Source organism: Danio aesculapii, chromosome 4, assembly GCF_903798145.1.
Source record: "Danio aesculapii chromosome 4, fDanAes4.1, whole genome shotgun sequence".
NCBI classification, from domain to species: Eukaryota; Metazoa; Chordata; class Actinopteri; order Cypriniformes; family Danionidae; genus Danio; species Danio aesculapii.
Window position 1 is genome coordinate 18,048,108 of NC_079438.1, and position 25,667 is coordinate 18,073,774.

The window sequence follows — 25,667 nt, forward strand, 5'->3', positions numbered from 1 at the left end:
TCTCACTTTGGCGCATGACATGCTGTGCTTCAATTGTAAGGCCCTCAATTATAAGGCCCTGCATGTTTGTATGTCTCTTCTGCATTACTTGAATATAGGTATTTCTATAAGTTTTAACAGTGTATTTTAATAGTAATCTATATTTTAATAGTGGCAGATTATATAGTGATTACATAATAAAAGTTCCACTATATATAGTGATTACATAATAAAAGTTCCACTATAAATCCCCCCTCAGGGGCTTTATCAAAAAAGTCCCTTTCCTAAATCCCTCGCTGAAGTGCAACTTAAGAATCTAACATTTCGCTCAGTTTTTAACGTTCTTGTGCAACCAAAAAAGTTGCCCATCTACATCCTTATCAATTGTCAGCATCCTTGCGCCGCACTTCAGAGGAGAAACGGAACCAAACATCTCCCTCCACTTTTGCCTTTAGAAGGAGTAAAAGATCCCGCTCTCCCTAACTAAATACTTTCTTGGGGACTTCAACACTCAACAATTATTAGTCATGTTAAAACATATGCTTTGTCAGCTTTGCTCACAGCAGTGGTTATATAACATATATACTTGATTAATCAACACACAAGAGAAAATCTCAATATTTGCAGAACATTCATAGCCCCTGTAAAAGAACTATATCTGATGTTTCATCACACGTCGCCAGAGGTACTTCTGAGTACTGTCTGGTGTTGGTGCAGACAGTAGGTTTTTAAACCTCCAGTAGATTCTGCTCTTCTTCTCCTTTGTTGCTGGATTCTGGAGTGTCCCTTGACCCATAGTCATCTTCCCTCTTTCCTCGTGTACATCTGATATCAGCTCCGGCAGCTTTGATGAACTCCTATATACACAGAATTTTATACTAGTAAACGGGTCTTAAAATGATTACACAATCTTTCAGTTCAGTCCATTCTATTTGCATTTTCCTGTATTAGGATGATGCCTTGCTTAAAACCATTCTCTTTGGGATTTAAAGCCTTTATGAAATAGTAAAAAGCTAAAGAATTATATTATTATTATTTTTAAGACCTCAAAGATGAAAGAAATTTAGGGTAGTAATTGTTCTCAAAACTCATCCAAATGTTCCAAATCTGGCCCAAGAACTTCATAGACATGGTCTCTGCAGTCATGCACAGTTCTATTTACTCGCACATCGACCATCTGCTTGGCAGCAGCTTTAGCTATAAATCTGAGAAGAGGGATAACACAACAAAATAGAATAAAAACAAATATAGCAATTCTTTTGAATATTCCAATCTTAATTATTGTCCAATCGCAACTATTGTCCTAATGATCCATATATGGAAGCAAACTAGTTACTAAAGTTCTTATCCTCTCCAGCGTTCTCTTTTACTTCTTTCCTCAGATTTTCCGATTTTCGCATGGCTTCAGTGAAAGATCCACTTGTGGCAGTATTATTTGGAATATAGGAGCAGCAAAGGGTGCAGTGATTTACCAAGCCATTTTATTTGTTAGGGCCAATTATTCTCCTAATACTTTAACGTCATCATTTGTGTACTTTATAAATCTTTGTTGGTTGTAATAAATGTAGTTAATCCACTGTAAAAATTGTCATTGCAATTATCCACACTATTATAGAGTCAAGTCCTTCTTTTGCTATATCTCTAGTTTTAAACTCATCTGGTATTACACTAGGTTGGCCAATGTGAACTTCTGAGTCAGGTGTATATTGTCTCTTAACTCGATGCTTCCGATTCTGCTGTCTTTGTATGTCATTTTGCTCTTCAACTCAATCAGTTATTATCACTTCCTGTATTAGTTTAACTCTAGTACAAATCCCTTTCCATTTCAATGGAATGTTGAGGTGTAATATTCCCCTTCCATAGATCCAGTAGTAGTCTGCTATTTGTTCATATTGTTGTATTAAGGGAAATCATCTTGGCAATTGGACATTTTGTCCAGTGCAATTACCAAGTGTGCTGTTAGCCGTCCTATTGCCTTTTTCTGAAACTGGCAACATTATATAATTTATTGTAGCTGTAGCCATTTGGAAGGTTTGCATATAAACATTTTCTTTTCCCCACATTCGTCAGTCAAATGGCAAATTATTGCACAATTTCCTTTTAAATTTTCTCACATTTGTCGATCCACTTGTTTGGTTATAACATTAATATTCTAATTTCTTATTGCATATTTGTGGGAATCTCTCTTGTTGTTGCTTGAACTTTAATGTTCATTTCTTTGCTTTCTTTTTTCAACCTACCATTGTTCTCTAATGTAAATTTGGTGCTTCCTATTATATCAAGACATTGGGCCTGGCAAAATGGGCAGTCACAGTACAGTATACTGAATTTTGCACAATGTCTATAATCATAAAAATTTACAACCACTATAAGTTTTTTCAAAAGTGTTTGTAAACATATTGGGCAATTGAATATTTGTAACTGTATTTTGCCCAACAATACCAATCATTGTTATTAGTTTCTTCTAAGAGCTGATCATCTGAGATCTGGTCATAGTCAATTTCTTTTTAAATTGCATATCATTTTGATTTTCATACATATCCTCTGGGTCAACATTGACTGACTCCATCAGACTGGGATAATCCTTTACCTTTGGAGAAGTTACCTCTAGGCTTTCACTCATCTTTATTTGCATCATCATCAGCAGCAGCAGGAACATCTTCCTTCTGTCGTCCACTGTTCTGTTCCTGTGAATGAATAGCTTCATACATGGCAGTTAGTTTTTCTTATAAGACAAAATTCTTATTTGCCAATGTATTAGACAGGACATTAGCGTTCCATGCAGTGTTAAGTTCCTGTTTCTGTTAGTTTACATGTAAAAACTCATTCAAACATCTGTTTACACATCAGCCTAGTTTAATAATCCAAACTTAATCAAGTTTAGCATTTTCACATATTTTTAAAAAGAGCTTTGGCCCTAATGGATCTTCTTGTAGCTTTTGACCAGTCCTTGTGATTGCGCAGGATAATTTCACTCTAGCCTTTGATTTATTCTTAATTAACAGTACTTCTTTAACAGTTTTATTTATTTGCTTGTTTATTTGTTTAATCATTTATTTACTTATTTATCTATTTTTTATTTACTTTAATTACTCTAAATACTTTATAAATGCACACCCATTATTAAATTTTTTTCTGATGGTATTCCAGATGTAGAAATCATAGTTTTTCTTATTAGAAATATAATTAATCACCACAACCTGTTTTTAATCCTAACCTTTTAAGTAGTACAAACATGTATTTCTTGCCTTGTACTCAGTTTAGTATAACCTCAAAACCCTCATTACTAAATGCTTGTATGTCACTTAAGGTACTGGTTGCTGTCCCTTTACTCACATTATATTTAACACCGATGTCACATGGACAAAACTCACTGAGCACTGCATTTAATAAGGAGACCAATCTCCTTGCTGTTTAATTTTTCCTAATACTTCACCCTTGATCAAAATCATGTGCATCTGTTATAAGTATACTTAGAAATGCTGTTGGTGCAATTATTCCTTAATGTATAGGCTATAGACTGTCTTTTCCACCCTTTCATGCTAGATTGTTCACAGAGATCTGTTTGTTGTTTAATTTTCACAATGTTCTTTAATTGAGATTGTAGCTCTAGAAGCACTATATGTGACTTACTACCTCACATCCTGTCGCTTATTTACTTTCAAATCTGTTACAGTGTTTTCTTCAATGACAGACTAATTTATCTTTCATCACCTCAAATGCCTTTATTGTATCTGTTTTTCCTGTTAATTCAGAACTGTATTTTTGCAGTCTTTCCTGTTTCATAAATTTTCTCCAGTGCTTTTTTTTTTGTAAAATTCTCTGTTCCATCAATGCTAAAATCCTCCCTAAAAGTCATCATATGTTTTCTGCATTTTAACTGAGCTAAGGCTATATGGAGATAATTAAATCAACCACATGTTGTAACAAACTACTATTCATCATAAGATCTTCAGGCACTTTGGTGTATGTATAATTTTCACCAGCAAATGTAAATACTAATTGGTCCCTACCCTCCTCTGCTAATTACCTAAAATAAGCTGAACAGAAATGAATTACTTAACAATATTTGACATCAGGAGGAACATTTGTTCATAAAATGTAGGAACCTCAGCTGGAAGATTTTCTCTCATTGATTGTTCTTATAGCATCTGCTTTTTACCGGCTTTAATGCAGCATAATTAAAAAATTAATTTAAATTAAAATCAAATCTTATTAGTTACATACACAGTCATGCCTGACTTGAAATATATTTTAAATCGAAAATATCCAATGATTTATTTCATATTATAATCACTAGGTGTTAATAATCCTACTCTCAATAAAACTTCAATATTGTTTTTATAATAATTTCAGCATTTTTCTTCTTTTCTCTGCAGATGTGCATCTGGTTTAATTTTAACCCTCACTGTACTGGTTAATTTTCTAATTATAAATACAAGTCCAGCAATGATAATACTTCTTTAAGTATTTAACACTGCACTTGTTTAAATCATTTAACTTCTGAGCTATTTGTTCTTTCAGATGTTGTATTCATTATTGTTTCTCTTTCTCTTGATATTTACTTCTAAAGGCAAGCTCATCTAACTGATCAGGTCCACAGTGTTTATGTAATTTTTTGTAAAATCACTGAATCTATCTGGTCTGTTTTGCTCTTTTTTTCCACATTATTCCTCAAATTTACTTCCCAATTTTTCAGTTATATGGCTATAAATGCGAAACAAACTCTATTATATTTAACGCCTTTTTTCCTAAAATCATACTTTATTAAACTTAGAGCTTCTCACTGTTGACTTATTCTAATGTGCTGTTCTTTTTTTCCTTTAATTTCTTCCTGGTATTAATTTTCTAAGTCTAAATCTCTTTCAGGATCATACATTTCATAGACAAATTCTGCTTCTTACTAGCCCTGCTTCAGAAATGTTTAACTTAATGTATGATCCCCATTATCAATTGTCTTACTTTCATCTTCTATCTGTTATAATTAATAGATATTATCTTTTTATTCTGTAATCCTTATTTAATTTAAATTCATTTTAATAAATGTGAAGTCCTAATTTATATAATACCTTCCTTCCTGACTAATTTGACAGGAGTCTAATTTGATTCAAGAAAGGGTCCACTTTTGTTTTAATTTGCAATGTACTTGATTTGCATCATAGTTCTACTGGGCTTTTGAGATTGAGTTTGCTAGGCCACAGCCAATCTCTCTCCCTCGCACCCCGAGGCAACTGTTTCATAGATGGTGCAGTCTTTGCATTGTTGTATTCAGGAATCCCCACATTTCCTGCATTTTGAAGGAGTGAAAGTGTAGCGCATTCCTCCTTCCTCTTGGTAATGGCTTCTCTTTCACCCAGCTGATGTTGCTGGAAAGCTTAGCTTTTTTGATCAGTTTATCAGTCTCTTGTTTCTCCTTCTTTAAGTCTCTTGAACATATGTGGATGGGTCAAGTCTCAGTAGTTCTCTGTATGCAGTGCCTGGCTCACTGCTTTAGTTCATGTAATAAGAGTCCACAGTCAACAATTTGCTCCTTGTGTTTCTCCAAACACCTTAATCTATTTCCCAGTGCCTTCAGGAATGTCCAGCAGGCGAAAAGACAAGGACCCTTCAAAGTCCATCTCCGTGCCCCTTAATTTAATATATACATTTGCTTAGTTATTATCTAAACATTTTTCCACTTTCCCATGTTTCCTTTATCAAATAAAGACTCCTCTCATCTATGTTCTTCTCTTTGCTGCCCAACAGCTGATTTTTTAATATTTATTACTAAATCATCTGTAGTTTGTATTAATTTTCTAATTTGTTAGTTTTCTTCTAATTCCATTTCTTTAGCTTCAGCTTGTGCTTAACTTATTTATTTTTCTCCTAATTTATTCTAGTGTTTTCTCACTAGTTGGTCTTTCTTTACATTGTTTTAATTTCTCTAGCATTTTCTATACCTGTTTCAAGTTTACAGTACATATTTCTTACTCTTTTTTTCACACTCATCGTTTTACTTTTTACCTTTTGTCTTATTCTTTTCATTTATAATTATTATTTTTCAGAGTTTGTATTTACTCACACACTGCTTACATCAAATGTTCCTCCTCTTTGCCATTATTTTTCTTTTCTGTTCTCTTTTTGTTGAGTATTTAATTATAAATTATTTATATCTTAAATATTCATTTTTTTTCTAAATTCTAAGTATTATTCCTCTCTGTTCCCAAATGTTTAACTTATTACTTTATTCTTTTATATAACACATTTTTTATTTTCCAAATTGTATTTACTTTACCATATCCTATACTCTTTACACCTCATGAATATTAAATCAGATACTATTATTCACTAAAATAAATTCTAAGAATTTATATTATGATCTCTTTGTATGCACAAATGTCAACCTATGTTATATACTTCTTAATTTAATATATTTCTCTTTATATCTTTCTATCTGAACTGAATTCATTTATTTCCTAAATATTATAATCTCTTCCCTAAACTGCATCAGTCTCTTCTATATTTTCTTTATTACACAATATTTCACAGTCCATCTTTATATTATAATCTACAATGATGATTCTTTTATCTCACTCTTTATCACAAACACTAAACACAAACACTTAACCACACTCTCACATTCTAGTCCCTCAAATTTAGAGGACTCATTCACTCAACATTTGTCCCTTTATCTACAGGGCTCATTCAGTCATTCATTCCTCTCAGTGTACCACAGAGTGTCCATCCCTGCCATGCTCCACTTAAGGGACTGTGCAGAAGGGGGGCTCTGCCTGTCCACCAATATGGAATTTTACACAACCATTCACACAGACACACACAACACTAAAGCAATAACCATAGGAATTTCCTTGCGCACGTCTCTATATTCTAATCTGCTTTTAATCTCTTAACTGTCACCACACATTCAGAACTCACTTTTGAAATCTAAATCTGTTCTATGTATATCCTATATTGTTAAAAAACTTCCCAAATCTGAGTAACAGTTACTAGTTAACGTCTGTCGCTATCAAGGCCTCTTAACGATAAACACAGATCATTTGCATGCAAACTATTCTTTTTTTAAAATCTGGAATCCAAACCTCCCTCTATTAATTTTATTTCTTTTATTTCTTTTGGAGGAACAGTTAAAATGTCTTTATCATCACAAGCAGGTCCTGAGAGACAAAACAAACTTTTTTACATGCAAAACTGCTTTTCTTCATTGTTGTGGCCACTTTGCTTGCTTTGTCCCTCCAGCACAGCATGTGCAATTTTTATTCATTCTCTAATCAATTAATATTTTATCTGTATTTTAATCTCTTATAATACTCACTTTCTCTCACACTACACCTCAGTAATTTCTCTCTAGCTATCATCGTCCTTAAACACACACCCTACTCATGCTTTAACCTTCTAAATCTCTTACCATATGCATCTTCATTCACAAATGTCTCAGCATTTGCATTCTTATTCTCATTCTCATTCAATCTAATTATCTTTTCCAAAACATTCCCCATTCTCTTCGGTCCAGACCACATACATATATAAAAACACAACATATAGACTAACACAGGTCATCCACTGAGATCCAGCCCTCCGTGTAGGTGCTTTTGGGATCAGATTAAAGGCCTCCTCCCAATTTCCCTGCCTCTATCGGGAGAGTCTTACTCAATCCACAGGCGAGTACAGAGACGCGGAGCGCTCCTTTGCTCTAATCACACCTAAAGCAAGCGATCATTTCCAGTGCTACCTCGCGCGCCTTGCTCCCGCCTCTCGCGTAGCAATCCATGCATGTACCTCTCTTTCATACGCATATAATTTACAGCCATTCGTTAGTATATAATACAAAGCCATTGTTAGTGCACAATTTACAGCCATTTGTTAGTACAAGCACATACCTTGACAACCTGGAAGACCTCTTTTTCTTATAAATAGTTCATTTCACTATTCTTTTATCACTTTATCATTTACTTTATAATTCTTTTGAATAAATTTAGTCAATTCATAGGTTCTTTTTAATGGTGAGGTATTTCAAAAGTCAAGTTCAGGTGTCCGATCCACCCCACAGCACACTCATCAGAGAACCAAAATAAAGCAAAAATCTGCTCACCTTTTTTAATCTGCGCGCTATTTGGTCTCTGCGTGAGTGTCTGCCAAGGATCGGCCCATTGACACCTTCCTTCGACTATCCTCAGTCCAGCCCCACGTTGGGCGCCAAATTATGTAGTGGAAAGTTGCGCTGGATCTCGACAAACATCTTCTAGGTTTCAAAAAAGAGGCTGAGGTCTTCGAAGTTCTCAAGTTGAAGCAGTTTATTGTTACAGCAGAGATGGTCGATCAAGCTCTCTCGAACTCAATGTCCAAAAACCCACAGTTTATATACAGTTTCTTATCCATAGGTATCATGAGATATGATTTAACATCACCCTATTCCCGGCTCCAATAGCATCCTAGCTTTTTAATTAATGGCTGTATGTTTTTCTGTTTTTACATATCTTAAAGGTCACATAGCATGTGCTTACAATCATGTGTTTGCATATGATCATGATGCTTCCATATTTTCTAAATGATTCTCCTTATGTATGCTATTTTGACGAGGGTTGTTTTTGTCTTGTTCAACATATACATTGTCTAAATGTATTGCATACGCTCTGTCATAATGTTCTCACTTTGGCGCATGACCTGCTGTGCTTCAATTGTAAGGCCCTCAATTATAAGGCCCTGCATGTTTGTATGTCTCTTCTGCATCACTTGAATATAGGTCTTTCTATAAGTTTTAACAGTATATTTTAATAGTAATCTATATTTTAATAGTGGCAGATTATATAGTGATTACATAATAAAAGTTCCACTATAATGACTGTACGGTCGCGGCAAACCACTGTCGCTCACCCACAGCTGCCTGGTCACTAAGTGACAGGGGCTTGTTTGTGAGTTGCAGAGGAGGATTCCAATTACGTATAGGAGGCTTGAAAGAAAAGAGAACAACAACATAAGTGGACGTGCAAAACAACGTAGTCGGCAAGATTCGAGTCTGCGCGGGGAAACCCCAATGGATTTCTAGTCCATCGCCTTAACCACTCGGCCACAACTACAGACGTCTGCTTTCTCTCTCCTGCTGAGGTGGCAACCAAGCACAGGGTCAACAGGGGTAGAGGAAGGTGCACTAGCTCTAGTGCAACTTTTCCGTACAATCTCTGGGAAGCAGGGACAGCATAGCTCTCTAATCTAACAAACTCAGCTAACTTCATGGGCACTCTTTCCACACAAGTTGATGATCTGAATTCAGAGCAACGTGCTCTCGCAGGCCACACCACAATGGACAGCCACCAAGTGAAATGAAAAGAACAACGAGGTCTCTGACAAACAGACAGGCCTTCGGCCGAACAGGGACTTGAACCCTGGACCCTCAGATTAAAAGTCTGATGCTCTACCGACTGAGCTATCCGGGCTCCTGTCTGCTGAGGCACCTGTTTGCGGAGTTGGACCTCTGCAAGCCCCTTGCCGGCTAACAACACTTTCTCATCACAGCACAGACCTGCGTCCTCTTAAAAAAAACAGATGCAGGCGTCCTCCAGGAAACGGCGTTTCAGAGCTGTGCCATGCCACTGCTGAGCTGCACCGTGAAAGACCTTGAAGTCATTAGATGTTACCAAAGCCATGGTCCAAAAGCATGGCCAAAAGCACATTTCGCCTGGGCCTTTTGGAACTGTGCTAGCATCAGTCTTGAAAAGAGCTGTGCATAAAGCAACTCTCCAGAAGCAGATGGAGTGGGGAAAATGTGCCACAAAGGGACAGCCAAAACGGACTGGGCGACTTGGAAAAAAAACTATCAAATCCCAATCTTGATGAGCCGTACAAGATGTTGCTGTCGATTTATTGAACGTTTCTCTAGGCAACATCAGAGTGTAGGGACTACAAAAAAAGCTAAATTGCGACTAGTCGCTGGACTTGAATTATTCAATATGGGATTAAACACGCAGGCTCGCAACCAAACGTCGCAAAAGCCACAGTTCCTCTCACAGAGAGAAAAAGCAAAAGCAGCTGGCTGTTCCGTAGTCGGCAGGGTTCGAACCTGCGCGGGAAAACCCCAATGGATTTCAAGTCCATCGCCTTAACCTCTCGGCCACGACTACGCAAGGTGGCAGCTCGTTGACTTTTTCTGCTGAATGTGGGCAACATTGAACGCAGCACAGTTGGGGCATAAATGGCCTGAGGTTGTAAAAAGCAGCACAAGCATTGCTCACAGTTAACAGGAACACGCTGCCGTGACCCGGATTCGAACCGGGGTTGCTGCGGCCACAACACAGAGTACTGACCACTATACGATCACGGCACACCGCTCGCTCACCGATAAGCTCTGCAGCTGCCTGGACACTAAGGGACACTGGTTTGTGACCGCGATTCAAACTGGGATTTCTCTGGCCACAACACAGAGTACGGATGACTGTACGGTCGCGGCAAACCACTGTCGCTCACCCACAGCTGCCTGGTCACTAAGTGACAGGGGCTTGTTTGTGAGTTGCAGAGGAGGATTCCAATTACGTATAGGAGGCTTGAAAGAAAAGAGAACAACAACATAAGTGGACGTGCAAAACAACGTAGTCGGCAGGATTCGAACCTGCGCGGAGAAACCCCAATGGATTTCTAGTCCATCGCCTTAACCACTTGGCCACGACTACAGACGTCTGCTTTCTCTCTCCTGCTGAGGTGGCAACCAAGCACAGGGTCAACAAGGGTAGAGGAAGGTGCACTAGCGCAACTTTTCCGTACAATCTCTGGGAAGCAGGGACAGCATAGCTCTCTAATCTAACAAACTCAGCTAACTTCATGGGCAATTTTTCCACACAAGCTGATGATCTGAATTCAGAGCAACGTGCTCTCGCAGGCCACACCACAATGGACAGCCACCAAGTGATATGAAAAGAACAACAAGGTCTCTGACAAAGAGACAGGCCTTCGCCCGAACAGGGACTTGAACCCTGGACCCTCAGATTAAAAGTCTGATGCTCTACCGACTGAGCTATCCGGGCTCCTGTCTGCTGAGGCACCTGTTTGCGGAGTTGGACCTCTGCAAGCCCCTTGCCGGCTAACAACACTTTCTCATCACAGCACAGACCTGCGTCCTCTTAAAAAAAACAGATGCAGGCGTCCTCCAGGAAACGGCGTTTCAGAGCTGTGCCATGCCACTGCTGAGCTGCACCGTGAAAGACCTTGAAGTCATTAGGTGTTACCAAAGCCATGGTCCAAAAGCATGGCCAAAAGCACATTTCGCCTGGGCCTTTTGGAACTGTGCTAGCATCAGTCTTGAAAAGAGCTGTGCATAAAGCAACTCTCCAGAAGCAGATGGAGTGGGGAAAATGTGCCACAAAGGGACAGCCAAAACGGACTGGGCGACTTGGAAAAAAAACTATCAAATCCCAATCTTGATGAGCCGTACAAGATGTTGCTGTCGATTTATTGAACGTTTCTCTAGGCAACATCAGAGTGTAGGGACTACAAAAAAAGCTAAATTGCGACTAGTCGCTGGACTTGAATTATTCAATATGGGATTAAACACGCAGGCCCGCAACTAAACGTCGCAAAAGCCACAGTTCCTTTCACAGAGAGAAAAAGCAAAAGCAGCTGGCTGTTCCGTAGTCAGCAGGGTTCGAACCTGCGCGGGGAGACCCCAATGGATTTCAAGTCCATCGCCTTAACCTCTCGGCCACGACTACGCATGGTGGTAGCTCGTTGACTTTTTCTGCTGAATGTGGGCAACATTGAACGCAGCACAGTTGGGGCATAAATGGCCTGAGGTTGTAAAAAGCAGCACAAGCATTGCTCGCAGTTAACAGGAACACGCTGCCGTGACCCGGATTCGAACCGGGGTTGCTGCGGCCACAACACAGAGTACTGACCACTATACGATCACGGCACACAGCTCGCTCACTGATAAGCTCTGCAGCTGCCTGGACACTAAAGGACACTGCTTTGTGACCGTGATTCAAACTGGGATTTCTCTGGCCACAACACAGAGTACGGATGACTGTACGGTCGCGGCAAACCACTGTCGCTCACCCACAGCTGCCTGGTCACTAAGTGACAGGGCTTGTTTGTGAGTTGCAGAGGAGGATTCCAATTACGTATAGGAGGCTTGAAAGAAAAGAGAACAACAACATAAGTGGACGTGCAAAACAACGTAGTCGGTAGGATTCGAACCTGCGCGGGGAAACCCCAATGGATTTCTAGTCCATCGCCTTAACCACTCGGCCACGACTACAGACGTCTGCTTTCTCTCTCCTGCTGACGTGGCAACCAAGCACAGGGTCAACAGGGGTAGAGGAAGGTGCACTAGCTCTAGTGCAACTTTTCCGTACAATCTCTGGGAAGTAGGGACAGCATAGCTCTCTAATCTAACAAACTCAGCTAACTTCATGGGCACTCTTTCCACACAAGCTGATGATCTGAATTCAGAGCAACGTGCTCTCGCAGGCCACACCACAATGGACAGCCACCAAGTGATATGAAAGAACAACGAGGTCTCTGACAAAGAGACAGGCCTTCGCCCGAACAGGGACTTGAACCCTGGACCCTCAGATTAAAAGTCTGATGCTCTACCGACTGAGCTATCCGGGCTCCTGTCTGCTGAGCCACCTGTTTGCGGAGTTGGACCTCTGCAAGCCCCTTGCCGGCTAACAACACTTTCTCATCACAGCACAGACCTGCGTCCTCTTAAAAAAAACAGATGCAGGCGTCCTCCAGGAAACGGCGTTTCAGAGCTGTGCCATGCCACTGCTGAGCTGCACCGTGAAAGACCTTGAAGTCATTAGGTGTTACCAAAGCCATGGTCCAAAAGCATGGCCAAAAGCACATTTCGCCTGGGCCTTTTGGAACTGTGCTAGCATCAGTCTTGAAAAGAGCTGTGCATAAAGCAACTCTCCAGAAGCAGATGGAGTGGGGAAAATGTGCCACAAAGGGACAGCCAAAACGGACTGGGCGACATGGAAAAAAAACTATCAAATCCCAATCTTGATGAGCCGTGCAAGATGTTGCTGTCGATTTATTGAACGTTTCTCTAGGCAACATCAGAGTGTAGGGACTACAAAAAAAGCTAAATTGCGACTAGTCGCTGGACTTGAATTATTCAATATGGGATTAAACACGCAGGCCCACAACCAAACGTCGCAAAAGCCACAGTTCCTCTCACAGAGAGAAAAAGCAAAAGCAGCTGGCTGTTCCGTAGTCGGCAGGGTTCGAACCTGCGCGGGGAGACCCCAATGGATTTCAAGTCCATCGCCTTAACCTCTCGGCCACGACTACGCATGGTGGCAGCTCGTTGACTTTTTCTGCTGAATGTGGGCAACATTGAACGCAGCACAGTTGGGGCATAAATGGCCTGAGGTTGTAAAAAGCAGCACAAGCATTGCTCGCAGTTAACAGGAACACGCTGCCGTGGCCCGGATTCGAACCGGGGTTGCTGCGGCCACAACACAGAGTACTGACCACTATACGATCACGGCACACCGCTCGCTCACCGATAAGCTCTGCAGCTGCCTGGACACTAAGGGACACTGGTTTGTGACCGTGATTCAAACTGGGATTTCTCTGGCCACAACACAGAGTACGGATGACTGTACGGTCGCGGCAAACCACTGTCGCTCACCCACAGCTGCCTGGTCACTAAGTGACAGGGGCTTGTTTGTGAGTTGCAGAGGAGGATTCCAATTACGTATAGGAGGCTTGAAAGAAAAGAGAACAACAACATAAGTGGACGTGCAAAACAACGTAGTCGGCAGGATTCGAACCTGCGCGGGGAAACCCCAATGGATTTCTAGTCCATCGCCTTAACCACTCGGCCACGACTACAGACGTCTGCTTTCTCTCTCCTGCTGAGGTGGCAACCAAGCACAGGGTCAACAGGGGTAGAGGAAGGTGCACTAGCTCTAGTGCAACTTTTCCGTACAATCTCTGGGAAGCAGGGACAGCATAGCTCTCTAATCTAACAAACTCAGCTAACTTCATGGGCACTCTTTCCACACAAGCTGATGATCTGAATTCAGAGCAACGTGCTCTCGCAGGCCACACCACAATGGACAGCCACCAAGTGATATGAAAAGAACAACGAGGTCTCTGACAAACAGACAGGCCTTAGCCCGAACAGGGACTTGAACCCTGGACCCTCAGATTCAATCTGGGATTTCTCTGGCCACAACACAGAGTACGGATGACTGTACAGTCGCGGCAAACCACTGTCGCTCACCCACAGCTGCCTGGTCACTAAGTGACAGGGGCTTGTTTGTGAGTTGCAGAGGAGGATTCCAATTACGTATAGGAGGCTTGAAAGAAAAGAGAACAACAACATAAGTGGACGTGCAAAACAACGTAGTCGGCAGGATTCGAACATGCGCGGGGAAACCCTAATGGATTTCTAGTCCATCGCCTTAACCACTCGGCCACGACTACAGACGTCTGCTTTCTCTCTCCTGCTGAGGTGGCAACCAAGCACAGGGTCAACAGGGGTAGAGGAAGGTGCACTAGCTCTAGTGCAACTTTTCCGTACAATCTCTGGGAAGCAGGGACAGCATAGCTCTCTAATCTAACAAACTCAGCTAACTTCATGGGCACTCTTTCCACACAAGCTGATGATCTGAATTCAGAGCAACGTGCTCTCGCAGGCCACACCACAATGGACAGCCACCAAGTGATATGAAAAGAACAACGAGGTCTCTGACAAACAGACAGGCCTTCGCCCGAACAGGGACTTGAACCCTGGACCCTCAGATTAAAAGTCTGATGCTCTACCGACTGAGCTATCCGGGCTCCTGTCTGCTGAGCCACCTGTTTGCGGAGTTGGACCTCTGCAAGCCCCTTGCCGGCTAACAACACTTTCTCATCACAGCACAGACCTGCGTCCTCTTAAAAAAAACAGATGCAGGCGTCCTCCAGGAAACGGCGTTTCAGAGCTGTGCCATGCCACTGCTGAGCTGCACCGTGAAAGACCTTGAAGTCATTAGGTGTTACCAAAGCCATGGTCCAAAAGCATGGCCAAAAGCACATTTCGCCTGGGCCTTTTGGAACTGTGCTAGCATCAGTCTTGAAAAGAGCTGTGCATAAAGCAACTCTCCAGAAGCAGATGGAGTGGGGAAAATGTGCCACAAAGGGACAGCCAAAACGGACTGGGCGACATGGAAAAAAAACTATCAAATCCCAATCTTGATGAGCCGTGCAAGATGTTGCTGTCGATTTATTGAACGTTTCTCTAGGCAACATCAGAGTGTAGGGACTACAAAAAAAGCTAAATTGCGACTAGTCGCTGGACTTGAATTATTCAATATGGGATTAAACACGCAGGCCCACAACCAAACGTCGCAAAAGCCACAGTTCCTCTCACAGAGAGAAAAAGCAAAAGCAGCTGGCTGTTCCGTAGTCGGCAGGGTTCGAACCTGCGCGGGGAGACCCCAATGGATTTCAAGTCCATCGCCTTAACCTCTCGGCCACGACTACGCATGGTGGTAGCTTGTTGACTTTTTCTGCTGAATGTGGGCAACATTGAACGCAGCACAGTTGGGGCATAAATGGCCTGAGGTTGTTATAAGCAGCACAAGCATTGCTCGCAGTTAACAGGAACACGCTGCCGTGACCCGGATTCGAACCGGGGTTGCTGCGGCCACAACACAGAGTACTGACCACTATACGATCACGGCACACCGCTCGCTCACCGATAAGCTCTGCAGCTGCCTGGACACTAAGGGACACTGGTTTGTGACCGTGATTCAAACTGGGATTTCTCTGGCCACAACACAGAGTACGGATGACTGTACGGTCGCGGCAAACCACTGTCCGCTCACCCACAGCTGCCTGGTCACTAAGTGACAGGGGCTTGTTTGTGAGTTGCAGAGGAGGATTCCAATTATGTATAGTAGGCTTGAAAGAAAAGAGAACAACAACATAAGTGGACGTGCAAAACAATGTAGTCAGCAGGATTCGAACCTGCGCAGGGAAACCCCAATGAATTTCTAGTCCATCGCCTTAACCACTCGGCCACGACTACAGACGTCTGCTTTCTCTCTCCTGCTGAGGTGGCAACCAAGCACAGGGTCAACAGGGGTAGAGGAAGGTGCACTAGCTCTAGTGCAACTTTTCCGTACAATCTCTGGGAAGCAGGGACAGCATAGCTCTCTAATCTAACAAACTCAGCTAACTTCATGGGCACTCTTTCCACACAAGCTGATGATCTGAATTCAGAGCAACGTGCTCTCGCAGGCCACACCACAATGGACAGCCACCAAGTGATATGAAAAGAACAACGAGGTCTCTGACAAACAGACAGGCCTTCGCCCGAACAGGGACTTGAACCCTGGACCCTCAGATTAAAAGTCTGATGCTCTACCGACTGAGCTATCCGGGCTCCTGTTTGCTGAGGCACCTGTTTGCGGAGTTGGACCTCTGCAAGCCCCTTGCCGGCTAACAACACTTTCTCATCACAGCACAGACCTGCGTCCTCTTAAAAAAAACAGATGCAGGCGTCCTCCAGGAAATGGCGTTTCAGAGCTGTGCCATGCCACTGCTGAGCTGCACCGTGAAAGACCTTGAAGTCATTAGGTGTTACCAAAGCCATGGTCCAAAAGCATGGCCAAAAGCACATTTCGCCTGGGCCTTTTGGAACTGTGCTAGCATCAGTCTTGAAAAGAGCTGTGCATAAAGCAACTCTCCAGAAGCAGATGGAGTGGGGAAAATGTGCCACAAAGGGACAGCCAAAACGGACTGGGCGACTTGGAAAAAAAACTATCAAATCCCAATCTTGATGAGCCGTGCAAGATGTTGCTGTCGATTTATTGAACGTTTCTCTAGGCAACATCAGAGTGTAGGGACTACAAAAAAGCTAAATTGCGACTAGTCGCTGGACTTGAATTATTCAATATGGGATTAAACACGCAGGCCCGCAACCAAACGTCGCAAAAGCCACAGTTCCTCTCACAGAGAGAAAAAGCAAAAGCAGCTGGCTGTTCCGTAGTCGGCAGGGTTCGAACCTGCGCGGGGAGACCCCAATGGATTTCAAGTCCATCGCCTTAACCTCTCGGCCACGACCTACGCAAGGGTGGCAGCTCGTTGACTTTTTCTGCTGATGTGGCAACATTGAACGCAGCACAGTTGGGGCATAAATGGCCTGAGGTTGTTATAAGCAGCACAAGCATTGCTCGCAGTTAACAGGAACACGCTGCCGTGACCCGGATTCGAACCGGGGTTGCGGCGGCCACAACACAGAGTACTGACCACTATACGATCACGGCACACCGCTCGCTCACCGATAAGCTCTGCAGCTGCCTGGACACTAAGGGACACTGGTTTGTGACCGTGATTCAAACTGGGATTTCTCTGGCCACAACACAGAGTACGGATGACTGTACGGTCGCGGCAAACCACTGTCGCTCACCCACAGCTGCCTGGTCACTAAGTGACAGGGGCTTGTTTGTGAGTTGCAGAGGAGGATTCCAATTACGTATAGGAGGCTTGAAAGAAAAGAGAACAACAACATAAGTGGACGTGCAAATCAACGTAGTCGGCAGGATTCGAATCTGTGCGGGGAAAACACAACGGATTTCTAGTCCATCGCCTTAACCACTCGGCCACGACTACAGACGTCTGCTTTCTCTCTCCTGCTGAGATGGCAACCAAGCACAGGGTCAACAGGGGTAGAGGAAGGTGCACTAGCTCTAGTGCAACTTTTCCGTACAATCTCTGGGAAGCAGGGACAGCATAGCTCTCTAATCTAACAAACTCAGCTAACTTCATGGGCACTCTTTCCACACAAGCTGATGATCTGAATTCAGAGCAACGTGCTCTCGCAGGCCACACCACAATGGACAGCCACCAAGTGATATGAAAAGAACAACGAGGTCTCTGACAAACAGACAGGCCTTCGTCCCGAACAGGGACTTGAACCCTGGACCCTCAGATTCAATCTGGGATTTCTCTGGCCACAACACAGAGTACGGATGACTGTACGGTCGCGGCAAACCACTGTCACTCACCCACAGCTGCCTGGTCACTAAGTGACAGGGGCTTGTTTGTGAGATGCAGAGGAGGATTGCAATTACGTATAGGAGGCTTGAAAGAAAAGAGAACAACAACATAAGTGGACGTGCAAAACAACATAGTTGGCAGGATTCAAACCTGGACGGGGAAGCCCCAATGGAGTTCTAGTCCTTCACCTTAACCGCTCGGCCACGACTACAGACATCTGCTTTCTGTCTCCTGCTGAGGTGGCAACCAAGCACAGGTTTAACAGGGGTCCAAAAGCATGGCCAAAAGCACATTTCGCCTGGGCCTTTAGGAACTGTGCTAGCATCAGTCTTGAAAAGAGCTGTGCATAAAGCAACTCTCCAGAAGCAGATGGAGTGGGGAAAATGTGCCACAAAGGGACAGCCAAAAAGGACTGGGCGACTTGGAAAAAAAACTATCAAATCCCAATCTTGATGAGCCGTACAAGATGTTGCTGTCGATTTATTGAACGTTTCTCTAGACAACATCAGAGTGTAGGGACTACAAAAAAAGCTAAATTGCGACTAGTCGCTGGACTTGAATTATTCAATATGGGATTAAACACGCAGGCCCGCAACCAAACGTCGCAAAAGCCACAGTTCCTCTCACAGAGAGAAAAAGCAAAAGCAGCTGCTGTTCCGTAGTCGGCAGGGTTCGAACCTGCGCGGGGAGACCCCAATGGATTTCAAGTCCATCGCCTTAACCTCTCGGCCACGACTACACATGGTGGCAGCTCGTTGACGTTTTCTGCTGAATGTGGGCAACATTGAACGCAGCACAGTTGGGGCATAAATGGCCTTAGGTTGTAAAAAGCGGCACAAGCATTGCTTGAAAGACACGGGGTACTTGAAGTCAAGATCTTCATTACCAAAGCTAAGCGGAACCATTTAGGTTTGTGACGTGACAGTGAGATTCAAGCAAGATTGGATGAATCTTATTTGAAGTGTGCAGCAAGTCTGAGAATTCGAAGCTAACTATTGTCCTCAGATCATCACGCCTAAGTTTTGAGAAGACCAGTCGGAATTGTTTCAAACAACTTAAATTTAACCCAACAAAGACAACCCAGATGGGACTTGAACCCACAATATCCAGCTTCGAAGGCTGGTGCCTTATCCATTAGGCCACTGGGTCAGCACTAGCCTTTGACATATCTGATGTATGGCTCAGGAAGTTCTTGTAACTCAGAAAACAGTACTTTAGGATCCCTATGCCATATTGCATTCAGACGATCTGGTGTGTACACCTAATGACAAAACAGCTTCTCTGAGGAGTTTTCCATTGTCATGTCTGTTTGACCTAGGGGTATGAACCTAGCTTTTTAAAGGTAACACTGGATTGTCTTGCACAGTCAACTTAAAAGGAACTGCATCAAAGACAACCCAGTTGGTACTTTAAACCCACAATCCCCAGCTTCGAAGGCTGGTGCCCTATCCATTAGGCCACTGGGCTGTTTTTATTGCCTGTGAACTGTAATATGCCTCCAGGGAGTTGCTGACACACGTAACAAAAACAACATGAACAAAGAGTAGAGTGGATCGGTCGCACAGAATTTTTTGTGGTACTGCAGATTGCTTTTACAGGGCTCGTTGGTCTAGGGGTATGATTCTCGCTTAGGGTGCGAGAGCTCCCGGGTTCAAATCCCGGACGAGCCCTACGCCTGTCGTCGAAAAAGAGGTGGAACTGAGCTATCTATGGTGTTTCTATGTTAATTGTAGCAGCTTTTGCTTTGACATTAGTTAATGAACATTTAGTGGACTTCTGATCTAAATCAGTCTAACATGTACAATTATACAGACAAAAAAGGAGCAGCAATGATTCGGTTGTTAGATTTGTTTATGGATCTTGAACAACCCACCAGCTTTATATGTAAGCACCATTTTGTCTTTGTACACAGTCTCTTCTCTGTAGGCACCATGCAGGATTCAAAATGGCCTTTCGCGTTAGGTATCTCGTTACCCTTTTAGTCATAACCAGGTAATATGCATGGCAATGCAGGAAGGTAATGGCATGCAAACACATCTCAAGAAGGTTTTCACAGCTACCGTGTTTCATTCCACCAAACATTGCTCCCAAATTGAAGTGAGACCTTCAAAGACAACCCAGATGGGACTTGAACCAACAATCCAAAGCCCCGGAGGCTGATGCCTTATCCATTAGGCCACTGGGCATTCGCCAATCATTTGTCATGGATTTTTTGTATGCCTTCAACAAGATGCCAACGCATAGAAAACTGCACTTTAGGATCTCGATGCCAGTTTGCATTCCGTCAAATAAGATGTGTGAAACTAATAGACAAACATTTTCTTTGTGCAATCATCCACATTCGGGTCTCATTGGTCCTGGGGTATGGTTCTCGCGTATGGTGTGACTGGTCTTGAGTTTCAAATTCCAGACAAGGCCACTCTCATTAACTTGCAATCAAAACCTTTCTGCAGCTATTTTCTTGTTTGCATTTCATCATCATCCACCTAACATGAGACCATTAGTTGAAAGCCACGGGGTACTTGAAGTCAAGATCTGCATTACCAAAGCTCAACAGAACCTTTTAGCTTTGTAACGTGACAGTGAGATTCAAGCAAGATTGGATGAATCTTATTTGAAGTGTGCAGCAAGTCTGAGAATTCGAAGCTAACTATTATCCTCAGATCATCACGCCTAAGTTTTGAGAAGACCAGTCGGAATTGTTTCACACAACTTAAATGTAACACAACAAAGACAACCCAGATGGGACTTGAACCCACAATCCCCAGCTTCGAAGGCTGATGCCTTATCCATCAGGCCACTGGGTCAACACTAGCTTTTGTCATATCTGATGTATGGCTCAGGAAGTTCTTGTAACTCAGAAAACAGTACTTTAGGATCCCTATGCCATATTGCATTCAGACGATCTGGTGTGTACACCTAATGACAAAACAGCTCCTCTGAGGAGTTTTCCATTGTCATGTCTTTTTGACCTAAGGGTATGAACCTAGCTTTTTAAAGGTAACACTGGATTGTCTTGCACAGTCAACTTAAAAGGAACTGCATCAAAGACAACCCAGTTGGTACTTTAAACCCACAATCCCCAGCTTCGAAGGCTGGTGCCTTATCCATTAGGCCACTGGGCTGTTTTATACTGCCTGTGAGCGGTAATATGCCTCCAGGGAGTTGCTGACACACGTAACAAAACATGAACAAAGAGTAGAGTGGATCGGTCTCACAGAATTTTTTGTGGCACTGCAGATTGTTTTTACAGGGCTCGTTGGTCTAGCGGTATGATTCTCGCTTAGGGTGCGAGAGGTCCAGGGTTCAAATCCCGGACGAGCCCTATGCCTGTCGTCGAAAAAGAGGTGGAACTGAGCTATCTATTGTGTTTCTATGTTAATTGTAGCAGCTTTTGTTTTGACATTAGTTAATGAACATTTAGTGGACTTCTGATCTAAATCAGTCTAACATGTACAATTATACAGACAAAAAAAGGAGCAGCAATGATTCGGTTGTTAGATTTGTTTATGGATCTTGAACAACCCACCAGCTTTATATGTAAGCACCATTTTTGTCTTTGTACACAGTCTCTTCTCTGTAGGCACCATGCAGGATTCAAAATGGCCTTTCGCGTTAGGTATCTCGTTACCCTTTTAGTCATACCAGGTAATATGCATGGCAATGCAGGAAGGTAATGACATGCAAACACATCTCAAGAAGGTTTTCACAGCTACCGTGTTTCATCCACCAAACATTGCTCCCAAATTGAAGTGAGACCTTCAAAGACAACCCAGATGGGACTTGAACCAACAATCCCAAGCCCCGGAGGCTGATGCTTTATCCATTAGGCCACTGGGCATTTCGCCAATCATTTGTCATGGATTTTTTGTATGCCTTCAACAAGATGCCAACGCATAGAAAACTGCACTTTAGGATCTCGATGCCAGTTTGCATTCCGTCAAATAAGATGTGTGAAACTAATGGACAAACATTTTCTTTGTGCAATCATCCACATTCGGGTCTCATTGGTCCTGGGGTATGGTTCTCGCGTATGGTGTGACTGGTCTTGAGTTTCAAATTCCAGACAAGGCCACTCTCATTAACTTGCAATCACAACCTTTCTGCAGCTATTTTCTTGTTTGCATTTCATCATCATCCACCTAACATGAGACCATTAGTTGAAAGCCACGGGGTACTTGAAGTCAAGATCTCCATTACCAAAGCTCAACAGAACCTTTTAGCTTTGTAACGTGACAGTGAGATTCAAGCAAGATTGGATGAATCTTATTTGAAGTGTGCAGCAAGTCTGAGAATTCGAAGCTAACTATTGTCCTCAGATCATCACGCCTAAGTTTTGAGAAGACCAGTCGGAATTGTTTCACACAACTTAAATGTAAGCCAACAAAGACAACCCAGATGGGACTTGAACCCACAATCCCCAGCTTCGAAGGCTGATGCCTTATCCATCAGGCCACTGGGTCAACACTAGCTTTTGTCATATCTGATGTATGGCTCAGGAAGTTCTTGTAACTCAGAAAACAGTACTTTAGGATCCCTATGCCATATTGCATTCAGACGATCTGATGTGTACACCTAATGACAAAACAGCTCCTCTGAGGAGTTTTCCATTGTCATGTCTTTTTGACCTAAGGGTATGAACCTAGCTTTTTAAAGGTAACACTGGATTGTCTTGCACAGTCAACTTAAAAGGAACTGCATCAAAGACAACCCAGTTGGTACTTTAAACCCACAATCCCCAGCTTCGAAGGCTGGTGCCCTATCCATTAGGCCACTGGGCTGTTTTATACTGCCTGTGAACTGTAATATGCCTCAAGGGAGTTGCTGACACACGGAACAAAAACAACATGAACAAAGAGTAGAGTGGATCGGTCTCACAGAATTTTTTGTGGCACTGCAGACTGCTTCTACAGGGCTCGTTGGTCTAGGGGTATGATTCTCGCTTTGGGTGCGAGAGGTCCCGGGTTCAAATCCCGGACGAGCCCTACGCCTGTCATCGAAAAAGAGGCGGAGCTGTGCTATCCATGGTGTTTCTATGTTAATTGTAGCAGCTTTTGCTTTGACCTTAGTTAATGAACATTTAGTGGACTTCTGATCTAAATCAGTCTAACATGTACAATTATACAGACAAAAAAGGAGCAGCAATGATTCGGTTGTTAGATTTGTTTATGGATCTTGAACAACCCACCAGCTTTATATGTAAGCACCATTTTTGTCTTTGTACACATTCTCTTCTCTGTAGGCACCATGCAGGATTCAAAATGGCCTTTCGCGTTAGGTATCTCGTTACCCTTTTAGTCATACCAGGTAATATGCATGGCAATGCAGGAAGGTAATGGCATGCAAACACATCTCAAGAAGGTTTTCACAGCTACCGTGTTTCATCCACCAAACATTGCTCCCAAATTGAAGTGAGACCTTCAAAGACAACCCAGATGGGACTTGAACCAACAATCCCAAGCCCCGGAGGCTGATGCCTTATCCATTAGGCCACTGGGCAATTCGCCAATCATTTGTCATGGATTTTTTGTATGCCTTCAACAAGATGCCAACGCATAGAAAACTGCACTTTAGGATCTCGATGCCAGTTTGCATTCCGTCAAATAAGATGTGTGCAACTAATGGACCAACATTTTCTTTGTGCAATCATCCACATTCGGGTCTCATTGGTCCTGGGGTATGGTTCTCGCGTATGGTGTGACTGGTCTTGAGTTTCAAATTCCAGACAAGGCCACTCTCATTAACTTGCAATCACAACCTTTCTGCAGCTATTTTCTTGTTTGCATTTCATCATCATCCACCTAACATGAGACCATTAGTTGAAAGCCACGGGGTACTTGAAGTCAAGATCTCCATTACCAAAGCTCAGCAGAAGCTTTTAGCTTTGTAATGTGACAGTGAGATTCAAGCAAGATTGGATGAATCTTATTTGAAGTGTGCAGCAAGTCTGAGAACTCGAAGCTAACTATTGTCCTCAGATCATCACACCTAAGTTTTGAGAAAACAAGTCGGAATTGTTTCAAACAACTTAAATTTAACCCAACAAAGACAACCCAGATGGGACTTGAACCCACAATCCCCAGCTTCGAAGGCTGATGCCTTATCCATTAGGCCACTGGGTCAACACTAGCCTTTGACATATCTGATGTATGGCTCAGGAAGTTCTTGTAACTCAGAAAACAGTACTTTAGGATCCCTATGCCATATTACATTCAGACGATCTGGTGTGTACACCTAATGACAAAACAGCTTCTATGAGGAGTTTTCCATTGTCATGTCTGTTTGACCTAGGGGTATGAACCTAGCTTTTTAAAGGTAACACTGGATTGTCTTGCACAGTCAACTTAAAAGGAACTGCATCAAAGACAACCCAGTTGGTACTTTAAACCCACAATCCCCAGCTTCGAAGGCTGGTGCCCTATCCATTAGGCCACTGGGCTGTTTTTATTGCCTGTGAACTGTAATATGCCTCCAGGGAGTTGCTGACACACGTAACAAAAACAACATGAACAAAGAGTAGAGTGGATCGGTCTCACAGAATTTTTTGTGGTACTGCAGATTGCTTTTACAGGGCTCGTTGGTCTAGGGGTATGATTCTCGCTTAGGGTGCGAGAGGTCCCGGGTTCAAATCCCGGACGAGCCCTATGCCTGTTGTCGAAAAAGAGGTGGAACTGAGCTATCTATGGTGTTTCTATGTTAATTGTAGCAGCTTTTGCTTTGACATTAGTTAATGAACATTTAGTGGACTTCTGATCTAAATCAGTCTAACATGTACAATTATACAGACAAGAAAAGGAGCAGCAATGATTCGGTTGTTAGATTTGTTTATGGATCTTGAACAACCCACCAGCTTTATATGTAAGCACCATTTTTGTCTTTGTACACAGTCTCTTCTCTGTAGGCACCATGCAGGATTCAAAATGGCCTTTCGCGTTAGGTATCTCGTTACCCTTTTAGTCATAACAGGTAATATGCATGGCAATGCAGGAAGTTAATGACATGCAAACACATCTCAAGAAGGTTTTCACAGCTACCGTGTTTCTTCCACCAAACATTGCTCCCAAATTGAAGTGAGACCTTCAAAGACAACCCAGATGGGACTTGAACCAACAATCCCAAGCCCCGGAGGCTGATGCCTTATCCATTAGGCCACTGGGCCATTTCGCCAATCATTTGTCATGGATTTTTTTGTATGCCTTCAACAAGATCCCAACGCATGGAAAACTGCACTTTAGGATCTCGATGCCAGTTTGCATTCCGTCAAATAAGATGTGTGCAACTAATGGACCAACATTTTCTTTGTGCAATCATCCACATTCGGGTCTCATTGGTCCTGGGGTATGGTTGTCGCGTATGGTGTGACTGGTCTTGAGTTTCAAATTCCAGACAAGGCCACTCTCATTAACTTGCAATCACAACCTTTCTGCAGCTATTTTCTTGTTTGCATTTCATCATCATCCACCTAACATGAGACCATTAGTTGAAAGCCACGGGGTACTTGAAGTCAAGATCTCCATTACCAAAGCTTAGCAGAACCTTTTAGCTTTGTAACGTGACGGTGAGATTCAAGCAAGTTTGGATGAATCTTATTTGAAGTGTGCAGCAAGTCTGAGAATTTGAAGCTAACTATTGTCCTCAGATCATCACGCCTAAGTTTTGAGAAGACCAGTCGGAATTGTTTCACACAACTTAAATTTAACCCA

General features: G+C 42.7%; 22 non-coding genes across 22 annotated transcripts; 4 read left to right on the forward strand and 18 right to left on the reverse strand.

The window, feature by feature from the left end:
- Positions 1 to 9,337: 9,337 nt before the first annotated feature.
- trnak-uuu (transfer RNA lysine (anticodon UUU)) lies at positions 9,338 to 9,410 on the reverse strand. Its single transcript has one exon. It is a non-coding gene; the product is annotated as a tRNA-Lys (tRNA).
- A 602-nt stretch (positions 9,411 to 10,012) lies between these two features.
- trnas-uga (transfer RNA serine (anticodon UGA)) lies at positions 10,013 to 10,094 on the reverse strand. Its single transcript has one exon. It is a non-coding gene; the product is annotated as a tRNA-Ser (tRNA).
- A 128-nt stretch (positions 10,095 to 10,222) lies between these two features.
- Positions 10,223 to 10,294, reverse strand: trnah-gug (transfer RNA histidin (anticodon GUG)). Its single transcript has one exon. It is a non-coding gene; the product is annotated as a tRNA-His (tRNA).
- Positions 10,295 to 10,918: 624 nt separating this feature from the next.
- trnak-uuu (transfer RNA lysine (anticodon UUU)) lies at positions 10,919 to 10,991 on the reverse strand. The gene has a single exon. It is a non-coding gene; the product is annotated as a tRNA-Lys (tRNA).
- A 602-nt stretch (positions 10,992 to 11,593) lies between these two features.
- On the reverse strand, positions 11,594 to 11,675 carry trnas-uga (transfer RNA serine (anticodon UGA)). The gene has a single exon. It is a non-coding gene; the product is annotated as a tRNA-Ser (tRNA).
- Positions 11,676 to 11,803: 128 nt separating this feature from the next.
- On the reverse strand, positions 11,804 to 11,875 carry trnah-gug (transfer RNA histidin (anticodon GUG)). Its single transcript has one exon. It is a non-coding gene; the product is annotated as a tRNA-His (tRNA).
- Positions 11,876 to 12,138: 263 nt separating this feature from the next.
- Positions 12,139 to 12,220, reverse strand: trnas-aga (transfer RNA serine (anticodon AGA)). The gene has a single exon. It is a non-coding gene; the product is annotated as a tRNA-Ser (tRNA).
- Positions 12,221 to 12,503: 283 nt separating this feature from the next.
- Positions 12,504 to 12,576, reverse strand: trnak-uuu (transfer RNA lysine (anticodon UUU)). Its single transcript has one exon. It is a non-coding gene; the product is annotated as a tRNA-Lys (tRNA).
- Positions 12,577 to 13,178: 602 nt separating this feature from the next.
- Positions 13,179 to 13,260, reverse strand: trnas-uga (transfer RNA serine (anticodon UGA)). The gene has a single exon. It is a non-coding gene; the product is annotated as a tRNA-Ser (tRNA).
- A 464-nt stretch (positions 13,261 to 13,724) lies between these two features.
- trnas-aga (transfer RNA serine (anticodon AGA)) lies at positions 13,725 to 13,806 on the reverse strand. The gene has a single exon. It is a non-coding gene; the product is annotated as a tRNA-Ser (tRNA).
- An 881-nt stretch (positions 13,807 to 14,687) lies between these two features.
- On the reverse strand, positions 14,688 to 14,760 carry trnak-uuu (transfer RNA lysine (anticodon UUU)). Its single transcript has one exon. It is a non-coding gene; the product is annotated as a tRNA-Lys (tRNA).
- A 602-nt stretch (positions 14,761 to 15,362) lies between these two features.
- trnas-uga (transfer RNA serine (anticodon UGA)) lies at positions 15,363 to 15,444 on the reverse strand. The gene has a single exon. It is a non-coding gene; the product is annotated as a tRNA-Ser (tRNA).
- Positions 15,445 to 15,572: 128 nt separating this feature from the next.
- trnah-gug (transfer RNA histidin (anticodon GUG)) lies at positions 15,573 to 15,644 on the reverse strand. Its single transcript has one exon. It is a non-coding gene; the product is annotated as a tRNA-His (tRNA).
- A 631-nt stretch (positions 15,645 to 16,275) lies between these two features.
- On the reverse strand, positions 16,276 to 16,348 carry trnak-uuu (transfer RNA lysine (anticodon UUU)). Its single transcript has one exon. It is a non-coding gene; the product is annotated as a tRNA-Lys (tRNA).
- Positions 16,349 to 16,949: 601 nt separating this feature from the next.
- On the reverse strand, positions 16,950 to 17,032 carry trnas-uga (transfer RNA serine (anticodon UGA)). The gene has a single exon. It is a non-coding gene; the product is annotated as a tRNA-Ser (tRNA).
- A 1,589-nt stretch (positions 17,033 to 18,621) lies between these two features.
- trnas-uga (transfer RNA serine (anticodon UGA)) lies at positions 18,622 to 18,703 on the reverse strand. The gene has a single exon. It is a non-coding gene; the product is annotated as a tRNA-Ser (tRNA).
- Positions 18,704 to 19,040: 337 nt separating this feature from the next.
- Positions 19,041 to 19,113, reverse strand: trnar-ucg (transfer RNA arginine (anticodon UCG)). The gene has a single exon. It is a non-coding gene; the product is annotated as a tRNA-Arg (tRNA).
- A 449-nt stretch (positions 19,114 to 19,562) lies between these two features.
- Positions 19,563 to 19,634, forward strand: trnap-agg (transfer RNA proline (anticodon AGG)). Its single transcript has one exon. It is a non-coding gene; the product is annotated as a tRNA-Pro (tRNA).
- Positions 19,635 to 21,217: 1,583 nt separating this feature from the next.
- trnap-agg (transfer RNA proline (anticodon AGG)) lies at positions 21,218 to 21,289 on the forward strand. The gene has a single exon. It is a non-coding gene; the product is annotated as a tRNA-Pro (tRNA).
- Positions 21,290 to 22,877: 1,588 nt separating this feature from the next.
- Positions 22,878 to 22,949, forward strand: trnap-ugg (transfer RNA proline (anticodon UGG)). Its single transcript has one exon. It is a non-coding gene; the product is annotated as a tRNA-Pro (tRNA).
- A 1,064-nt stretch (positions 22,950 to 24,013) lies between these two features.
- Positions 24,014 to 24,086, reverse strand: trnar-ucg (transfer RNA arginine (anticodon UCG)). The gene has a single exon. It is a non-coding gene; the product is annotated as a tRNA-Arg (tRNA).
- A 449-nt stretch (positions 24,087 to 24,535) lies between these two features.
- Positions 24,536 to 24,607, forward strand: trnap-agg (transfer RNA proline (anticodon AGG)). Its single transcript has one exon. It is a non-coding gene; the product is annotated as a tRNA-Pro (tRNA).
- Positions 24,608 to 25,667: the final 1,060 nt, after the last annotated feature.